Raw genomic sequence first — 7,611 nt, forward strand, 5'->3', positions numbered from 1 at the left:
GATCTGCCAATTTGGAGAATATAATATTTGTTTTGTTTATCAACTCACGGCTCTGACTTGTTCTTTGGGCCACAGCCGGCGTCCACTCGCGCGCCAAAAAGGACCACTTCTAAATTGTCCACGCTTTCGTGGTGCGGTTCGGAGGGCCAATACTTCGGCCCTTGGAATTAGCCCGGCGATCGCCTCCCTAATTAACGGGACTTGTGTGACAATTAATCTGGCGTCCGCGACTCAGGACATTTTGGTGCACAGTGTGTCCAAAGTAGTGAGAAAGAGCCCCGAGTTGTTGATACTGCTATCGGACTGATTTTGGGTGTTGTTCAGTGTTCTCGTTAACGAGTGCAGGGGAGTGTTCCGATAGACTGATTTAGGCAGATACTTTTTGCACGCGGCAAGGTTTTATTTGCGAGTTGCGAGACACAATGGATCTCGAAAAGTTAGTCGCTGTTGGTGAGAAGATGGGTCTTTCTGGCGCCGAACTACGGAAGTGGGTCACCCAGAAGGAAAAAGAAGAAAAAGAGAGAGCCAAGGAAGAAAAAGCAGCTGAGTTGGAACGAGAAAGGTTGGCAGCTGAGAGAGCCAAGGAATAAAAAGCAGCTGAGTTGGAACGAGAGAGGTTGGCAGCTGAAAGGGCGAAGGAAGAAAGAGAGCAACAATTGAAGTTGGAATTGGAGAGGGAAAAGTTGGCAGCTGAAAGGGCGAGAGAAGAAAGAGAGGCAAGGGAGCGACAGCTGAAAGAAGAAAGAGAGCTGCAATTGAAGTTGGAGCTGGAGAAAGAAAGACTGGCAGCTGAGAGGGCGAAAGAAGAAAGAGAGGAAAGGGAACGGCAGCGACAGCACGAGATGGAACTCGAGCGGCTCCGTTTGCAACAGCGAAGTGAAACTCCCGTCCAAGCTAGAGTTGAAAGCAGCGAACGGGAGGACCACGGCTTCCGCTTGAACCCAAGCAAGCTGCTCGTAGCGTTTGATGAAAGAAAGGACGACCTTGACGCGTACCTTCACCGATTTGAGACGATTGCGAGGAGCCAGAATTGGCCGGAACATCAATGGGCAACTGCTTTGAGTACTTGCTTGAGTGGTGAAGCGCTCAGTGTGTACGGTAGGCTGACGCCGACCGATGCAGCCAACTATGCAAAGGTGAAAGCTGCTTTGCTGAAGCGATTTAGATTTACTGTAGAAGGATTCCGGGACAGATTTCGGACAGGAAAGCCAGCTGATGGTGAGACGGCTACGCAGTATGCCGCCCGACTTAGCCATTATTTCGACAGGTGGATTGAACTTTCAGGGACAGCGCAGGAGTACGATGAGCTTAGAGAGCTCCTAATTAGAGAACAATTTCTTACTAGTTGCCACCCGAGCCTGTCGCTGTACTTAAAAGAGAGGAAGGCTGAGTCACTTGAAGGAATGCTTGAATTGGCTGATCAATTCTTGGAAGCGCAAGGTGGAACTAATTTGGCCAAGGTAAAGAAGGAGTGTCCCGATGATTCGAAGAAATTGGCTCCCGAAGAAAAGAAGCGTGCACCAGAGAGCATTCCGCGATGTTTTCTGTGCAACCGAGTGGGTCATCGCGCGAAAAACTGTCGAACGATCTTTACGAGCCCTACGGCAGTAAAATGTTTCAAGTGTGGTCAGACTGGGCACAAAGACGCTTGTCGGAACGGAGTAAGTCAAACTCACCAGGTATCCTGTGTGCAAGTGGCACCGAAATCTGATAATAATGCCGTCACCGATGGATTCGTAGAGTTGAAAAATGGGGAGAAAATTCCTATTGTGGGTGCTGTAATGTCAAAACAGCCAACCGGTGTTACGAAAGGAATGCCAACGCTGCCTGGAAAAGTTGCGGACAAAAAGATTACGGTGTTAAGAGATACCGGTAGCTCCACTGTTATCGTGCGGAGAGATTTGGTACGGGAAAGTGAGTTAACAGGCAAAACGAAACCGGTTTGCTTAATTGACCGTACAGTTCGGATGCTTCCCGAAGCAGAAATTGAGGTTGAAACCCCGTACTTCAGCGGGAAGGTTACTGCTCTATGCATGACGACCCCCCTGTACGACCTTGTCATCGGAAACATCGCCGGGGCGCGAGGACCGAATGATCCGGAAGGTTTGGGAGAAGACCCTAAGATAGAGCCCTCGCCAACCCAGCGACCGCGAGATACTGTGGAGGAGCATCCCGTGACGGATCTCACTAGAGCCCGAGGCGAAGCCGCGGTGCAAGAGACAGCGAAGGAGAAGAAGATCGTGTCGAATAAGTTCACGTGCTGGGCAGCTGGACGTACGTCGGCACGACCCCAACCGACCGACAGTGTAATGGTTACGGAGTTGGCCAGCCAAGCCCAAGGCCATGACATGAACGAGCTGGTAAATAAACAGATAGGACCCGTTGAATGTTATGACCCGTTAACGGTGTCGGAAGTGACAACGATGGCTGAGACGCCGCCTCAGATGTCGTCGTTGGAAAAGGCTCGCCGAAAAAGAACAAGAAAAAACAAGAAGAAATCGAGCGAGCACCGCAAGAAAGGACGCAAGCGCAGCTCGAAATACACAGGATAAGAGCTAAAGTCGAATAAGAATGTGTTCGGCAGTGCTGAGTGCCATACGTTGTGTTAATGTTGTGTTATCCTGTGTCACAAGTGTCGAAGTGTCTGTGCTGTGGTGTGATGTATAGTGTTGTATAATTGTTGTAATGAGAGAACTTTGTACGTTTGTATTGTTTGGAATGAGTGATGAAGTGTTGTAGTCATGTACCTGTGGCTATATTTTATGTGTTGTGGAATTGAACTACAATGTAAGATTGTATTGAGCAATCTATTGCGAATGTGAAGTGTCGTGAGCGACGGTTTGTGTTACAGTCTTTCAGAGTGTGTGGTGACGGTTCGCGCTCGTTTGTGTGGTTTTGAATATTATGAGATAATATTCTTAAAGTGGGGGGCAGTGTCACAGAACGAGCGCTAAAAATAGGCGCGCCGCCAAATTCTTGCGATAACGGGCGGGAGAAACGCCGCGAGTTCAAAAGAAAAAAAAAGAAAACGAACATCCAAGGCTCCCCGGGCGCGCGCTCTCCCCTCGGAAGCGTGGCTTCGCCGACGAACCTCCTCACCCCACATCGGCGGCCCAGCAAGCCCGCGATATTTCTAGAACGAAGGAGGCGTGGCCACGCCGAGTTGAGTCATCCGACGCGGAGGGCAGTCGAACCGTCTCGCCTCTCCCCAGCCTTCGCTGCATATCGCGCCGACGAATTGACGAGAACCTTCTAGAATCTCCCGCGGAAGGTATTTAATCGAGCGGCCGAGACGAGAGAGCAGGAGAAGACAGAAGTGAGCGCCAGAGCGCGTAGGGATTCCGCCGTGTAGTCGGCGAAGGTTTTGGTCCGTAGGAACGAAGCCGGAGATGAAGAGGATTTCCACCTGAGGGGTGAAGGCTCGAGCTACAGGCAAGAGCGTGTGTTTACCGCTATCGAGCGAAGACGCGTGGCAACAGCTGCGTGTGTGAAGCCGACGTGTTTCCGGCGAAGAAGTTTGAAGCTTGGAGAGTGGCCAATTGAAGACGCGAGGTTTCCTGGAAGAGAAACTTCGGGACAGCGGAACGGCAACAACGCTGGATATTGAGTGAGTGATTCTCGGAAGAGTATCATTCAGACTTTGGTTCCAAGGACTTTGGACTGAATAGGTTTTCTATCTCTTTAGTCTTTAAGGATCTTGGTTGTCCAATGCATGCGACTGCATTGTAGTGTGTACTGTTGTCTGTGTCCGTTGTTTGAGTGTGGCTAATTGTACTGTGTAGTGTGTTTATTGATTGGTGACATATTGTACTCAACTATTGTGGAGTGTGCATTCTTGTGTTTTGTTTTCGATCTGCCAATTTGGAGAATATAATATTTGTTTTGTTTATCAACTCACGGCTCTGACTTGTTCTTTGGGCCACAGCCGGCGTCCGCTGGCGCGCCAAAAAGGACCACTTCTAAATTGTCCACGCTTTCGTGGTGCGGTTCGGAGGGCCAATACTTCGGCCCTTGGAATTAGCCCGGCAATCGCCTCCCTAATTAACGGGACTTGTGTGACAGCCGTTCGCGTGGCAAGCAGTTGTCCTACCGCAAAGCCACGATGCTACTTGTGCTGCATCGGGGAAAAAACACTACATGAATGGCGGAAATTTGCAGGTTTTGGCTCGCATCACCTATAAAATGGAGAACATGGTCAGAATAATATTGAGGGCTTTAGGCTGCAGGGGAGGGCTGAGGAAGAGCAATCTTCTTCGGCTCTTCCATGCATTCCTCATGAGCCACAATAATTATGTGGCATCCGCGCAAAATTCCTCTTAACGGGAGGAGGATAAACTCGACACTTTAATGCGTAAAAGCATCAAAACGGTACTAGGCCTCTCAATGAGCACCAGCACGGACCGGCTCACGAGTCTTGGCATGCAAAACACCTTCACGGAGGTGATCGAGGCATAAACACTAGCTCAGGTCGTGCGACTCTCCTCCACCAAAGCTGGGCAGCGTCTCCTACAGTCGCTGGGATATCATCATCTGGCAGGGGAGGAACAAAATATTTTATCACAAACAATGAAGGGCACGTACGAGGTGGCACCCTTTCCGTGTAACGTTCATCCATAGTACGATGTTGGCCGGGGAAAGGTACGGGCGAAGTTTCTCCTTGATTGTGTGGCTAGGTCCACGGGCAGTGTAGCTTTCGTCGATACGGCGCAGTATCGCCGCTCCGATCGTTTGCAGCTGTGTTCGTTCATGATCGTGGTCGCGTACTCAACTCAGCTTCCGTGAGGAAAGCGTCTGCCTCCGTAGCAGAGCAAGTAGTGATAGCCTTGGCGATGATGGACCCTTCGCCTCCAGAGATATTTACTTACTCCAGGGCTGCCGCCCGGGCCTTTGCCTCAGGGGTAATCTCTAGGAAGGCTGCCGCTATTTCGAATTCTAGGGGTGTACACACACACAATCACGTGGTTTGCGGCCCATATGGGCTCAGAGGTGCATTCGACTTTTCCCAACGCCAATTAACTTGCCCATAACCGTGCGCGAGAAATCACGTGCCGCAACGGCCCGGGCGGGTACGGAGGTGGGTTCCCAAAAAACTTTAAAGATCCACTTGGCACATTTAACAAAGTGACGTCCCATTATCAATTGTATAGGCGGAGGTACCCACCTCCGAATTCTAAACTCACTCGGGCGCAGTCTTCGGTTTTTCGGATGCTACAGGAAGGTTCATTATTATCTCCCAGCACATTCAGCCACTTTTCAGGTGGCATAACTCCAGGATGCGCTAGTTGTGGGGCACATAACTGCACACTCGCTCACATGCTCTGGCAATGCCTGGCGTTACATGGCACAAAGTTCAGCACAGAAGAAGACTGGGAGAGGGCTTTTAAAAGTCCCGAACTCTCAGTCTAATACTCGGCAGTCCAGGAGGCCTGCGATCGGGCGGAGGGCCACGGTCATCCAGTCCCGACGTAGACGTGGCCAGCAACTGTGGTTGACCGCTCTTACGGGAGTGTCTGACGAGTTCTCCAGGACCAAAGAAAGTTCGTTTCACTTCACTACATGAATGCCATGTAGTGGAAGGAGTCTCCATAACACATTTCGTTCGACAGGTGTCACGACGAAAACGAGCCCATTCAGCGATTATAGGCGCATTTGGGAAGCCACCAAACTATGTCGAAAAAGCCGGGATAGTGCAGCCATCTGCGCTAAACGCAGACAGAAACTTTCAAACAGCTTTAAAAATGAACAACTATGCCCATCTAGCTGAAAACATACCATGTCTTTCCGGAGGCGTTGATCAAGCAAACAGCAAACGCTAAATAATGTGCTGCCATCTGAGAGGCATGGTGAGACTTTTTATGTCCTTCGAGATGGCGAGCACGCGACGTGTATTTTGGACGCCATGCGACTCTTGCTTCAGATCAATAACCTGTATGTACCCTTCGTGCGAGTGCATGTCTGTGAGTGTGTATATATATATGTGTGTGTGTGTGTGTGTGTGTGTGTGTGTGTGTGTGTGTGTGTGTGTGTGTGTGTGTGTGTGTGTGTGTGTGTGTGTGTGCGTGTGTGTGTGTGTGTGTGCGTGCGTGCGTACCATCTGTGGTATATTGTGCAAAACGTGTCTCGGCTACAGCAAAGTACCGTTCTAGCAGAGGGAAGTGGCCACGGTGCACAGTCACCGCATCACTATAGGGAACCAAACCTCAAGTTTGCGGAGCGCTGACAACGCCACGCCTAGCCCTTGCGGCGAGCTCCGGAATACTTGACGAGGGTCATGAGAGAGGTCGGAGGAGAGTGAGTGTGTTTCGCCGAAACGGGAGCGCGTGCAGCACATGCGCAACGTGTTCTGCAGTCGGTGCGGCAAACGTGGGCGCCGTGCCATAAGCTTGGCGCACTAAAACGAGACGCCCGCTGTGCAAAGTTGCCTTTTTGCGATAGAAAAAGCGGCTCCACGGAAGCGTCGCCTAGGTTCAAAGTATTGTGTTGTGAGCTGCCACAACAATGCATAAAACACCAAGGAAGCTCTCCACGTGTAAACCTGTATCAGTTTCCCACCTAGCCATAGCCAGCGAACAAAGCAGTGTTCGCGAAAGATAGAGCAAGCATGACACGAAAGCCGAAAAAAAAGGCGAGCACTTCAACCAGACTCGCTGAGGTTAAACTTAGCTTGCTCCGTCAGCGGGTCATGCGTGAACGGATGACATGACTTTAAAACTTCTCGGTCATTTTGATGCCAAGATCCTATAACTTTAGTTGTTTTTTCTGAAGCACGCCACAAACTTTTGCACATGACACGGCTTCTCCTACTAAATACCGCATCAAAACAACAATTATATGCTTTCCATAAACGTCAACACAGCACATCAATGTAGCAGGCAGCTTCATGTCGGCAGATTGAGACTTACCTCGGGGCATACGTCGTACATGGTATTATCACAGAGGATCCGAGAAATGCATTTCACAGTGGCTCGGGCGTCCTCGCCTTCTGTCGTCTGCTCCACATCATAAGCTTGACTAACAAGCTTTACTCCTTTGGTTCGATTTGCTTCTCGCCCCACCGCGGTGGTATAGTGGCCAAGGCACTAGGCTGCTGACCCGCAGGTCGCGGGATCAAATCCCGGCTGCGGCGGCTGCATTTACGATGGAGGCGGAATTGTTGTAGGCCCATGTGCTCAGATTTGGGTGCGCGGTATAAAACCCCAGGTGGTCGAAATTTCCGGAGCCCTCCACTATGGCGTACCTTATAATCATATGGTGACTTTGGGACGTTAAACCCTACATATCAATCAATCAATTGATTCAATTCTCAGAAGTACTTGTCCCGCCTAGAGATCTTTGTGAAGCCGCACTGCAGCTGGGTACATTGTCAGCTGACTAAAACGCAGCGCGCGCTCTCTGCCCGACCGCGTAAGCGAGCGGCAGTGCATTGGAGCGAAGGAAGAACACGCCATATACATCCCCGATTCCTACTTATCTACCAAAGATGGCGCTGCTTGTGCGAAGTCACAGCACCACCATGCGTTGCTTTGGCTTCCTATAGATACGTCACGCTAGCGTGCGTGCTCGTGTGTGTGTATGTGTGTGTGTGTAGGTGTGTGTGTGTTTAACAAATTA

Source organism: Rhipicephalus microplus, chromosome 3 (assembly GCF_043290135.1).
Source record: "Rhipicephalus microplus isolate Deutch F79 chromosome 3, USDA_Rmic, whole genome shotgun sequence".
NCBI lineage: Eukaryota > Metazoa > Arthropoda > Arachnida > Ixodida > Ixodidae > Rhipicephalus > Rhipicephalus microplus.